The following is a 2,799-nucleotide window of genomic DNA, read 5'->3' on the forward strand; positions in this document are numbered from 1 at the left end:
AAAATCTTTCACCTAAGAGAGGGTTGGGCCATGGAATGCCTGAGGTGAAGGATTTGGTTTAGCCATAAGTCATCACCCTTGGTCCAGGTCACTGGAAACAGCTCATCCAGCAGCCATGAGGATTTGCAGTTATACCCTCACAGTAGGTAACTCCTGGCTGATAATTTCAGCTGAAGCAGCTAGATACATTTATTTTTTCTCAGGTCAGGTTGATATTTTTATCTTTTAACAAGATTTCAGTTGTTTTTTGCCAGCACTGATTAACATCCCTGTCAGCTCAGGACAACTTGGGGCTGTTTGTGACAGGCTGATAGTCACTGCAGTTTTGGGCAAGAGTGAATAGGAGGAAAGATGTCCCTGTGGCTCTGACTTGGATTTATCTTTTACAGAACCAGTACAACCAAAGGGGTGAGTGAGGGTTGGGGTGGAAGTTAAGCTGAGCAATAAAGGAGAAGAAAGTAAAATGAGCTCTTTGTATGCAGGTTGTGTCACTGACCCTCTGGGTGTGCTGTGGCCACGTGGGAGGGTGAGGATGTCCCACCCAGCAAGGTGTGGCTCCGTGGGTGAAGGTGAAGCTACAGGTATGTGAGTGCTGCATCACCAGAGGAAGAGCCAATTGCCCTTCCCATGGACTGAGACAGATCAGTGTGAGGTGAGAGTGGCACTTCAGTGAACTGAACTCCTGGAAGACTGTGGAAAGGGAGCAGATACTCTCTATACTGAGTTTCCACATCAGTTCAGTGCACGGACAGTTCTTTCATCTCCCCCTTTTTTTGCAGTCAGCAAGGGACCTGATAAAATAAGGGAACAATGATTTGCAAAAAGAACTGGTAAGAGTTCAGCACTGACAATGGCTCCTGTAGCTGCCTCTTGTGGAGTCAGAGGGAAGCAAAGCTGCAGTTGGATTTCAGATGGAATCTGGATGGAGAACTAATCCTTGGGAGTTTGAACAGGCAGAGGGTAATTAAGGGTACAATTAAGGGTTTGCCAGAGCAGTTCTTGAGCTGTCTGGCTGGAGCCTGACCAGCTCCCTCCCTGGGGAGGGCAGTTGGTGTCCCAGGGAAGGCTTGGAGCTGTTTCGTGGTTGCTGAGGTAACAGATTTGTTTGTGAGATGCAAGTTTTGACAGTTGACTCCAAGTTGCTCAAGAACAAGCTGCATGTTATTAACCCACCATGAGCTTCTTCAGACATCCCAGGCTGGGGCAGGGAACTGCTCTGCTCCTCCAGCCCCTCAGGCTGCTTTCAGAACTCTGTGAATTCCCAGTGGCAGAGCCTGGTGTGTGTTCCCTGGGGCCTCTGTGCCAAAGCTGCTGACGTCTGTGTTGCCAGGGAAGGGGAAGGCATCAGCAGGGACCTTTCAGCCCAACTACAGTGACAGGAAACCCTTCTAGAATCCTAGAACAGCTCAATGAAACTCAAACTCCTTCCCTTTCAAGTTCCTTCCAGGATAGCAGTGCTGGTCATGAGTAGCACATCCAGCCCCTCTGAGCTTTCTCAGGCAATGGAAGATGAAGGAAGGTCTGTATGCAGAGAAGACTGAAGGGAGAGATCCCCTCTGACCCAGCACAGGATGATTTAGAGGCCTCAGGGTACTGGAACTCACTGCTGCCCAGAAGAATCCATCCATCCAAAGCCTCTGGGCTTGTTTGGATTTGTATTTATCTTCCTTGGTCACCCCCCAAGCTCCTAGAGCTGTCAGCCCCTCTCAGCAGCAAGGCAGGCAGCAGCATGTTGAATGCACATGTATTTATTGTACCACATTTTCAGCACAAAGTCTAACACTGAAGCACAGGAGTGTTCTCACAGTCTGTACAGCACCTCTGGACACACAGACAACACGGACATGCAGCCCTGCAGGCTCTGAGCAGATCCCAGGGTGGCTGCACTGGGGAACAAAGACAGCTTGGAACAATGAGAATCCCAACAGTGGCTCATTCTCTGACCTCCCCTCGGGCCTGGCTGGGTCTATACAAGCATCCCATAAACAGGATTGTAAAATGAACATGCTGAACCATTTACAGATAATTTCTAAAGAAGTTGCTGTTTGCAGCAAAGATTTGGTCTAAGAAAAAGAAATAACCTGAAGGCCACATTTTTCTTCTCAAATTCTCCTGGCCTACCCTGTTCTCTCTCTTAAGTCAAGGAACAGCCTTTCCTTCTCCTTCCCTCCCTCCCTTTTTCATGTGAGGAGTTTGGGAGGTCCCAACCCCACGTGGAGTCTGGCACCACTAAGGCCAGACTCAATGCTGTGGAATCATCCAGCACCATGAACACAGAGTTTGGTTCCTCAAGCCATGGGAGGCATCTCTGCCTCCAATAAACTGCACTCAGAGGCTTGCAAAGATTGAACTCTTGCCTTCCTGGCTTAAAAGATGAACTAAAAACATTTGAAGATTAGCCCTGCTGAGAAAAGTGCATCAGGGAGCAAATTCATGAAACGAGCCACTGTATACACAAAGGACATCTGGAATGACCTCAGCACACAGGTGGGAGCTTGTTTGCTGAAAGCAGCTTGTTCCTAAAAAGCTGCTTCACCAGCCTGGGGCCTGCTCAGCCAGGCCCCCCAGCACCAAATCACCACCCTGGCCAAGGGCTTTGTGAGCAAACCAGTCCCTGCTCAGCCCTCACACTCCTCTGCTGCACAGGCTACAGCAGGGTCAGCCTGAGAATGGAGTGAGGAACCAGGAATCCCAAAATCTGCATCAGAGCTGCTCCAATGCAGCTGAGGTTATGCTGTCCATGTACCACCCTGTGAGCTGCACACCCAAAAGATGCATCCCACAGCTACACAGTGCCAG

Source organism: Acanthisitta chloris, unplaced genomic scaffold (assembly GCF_000695815.1).
Source record: "Acanthisitta chloris isolate BGI_N310 unplaced genomic scaffold, ASM69581v1 scaffold24870, whole genome shotgun sequence".
Taxonomy (NCBI): Eukaryota; Metazoa; Chordata; class Aves; order Passeriformes; family Acanthisittidae; genus Acanthisitta; species Acanthisitta chloris.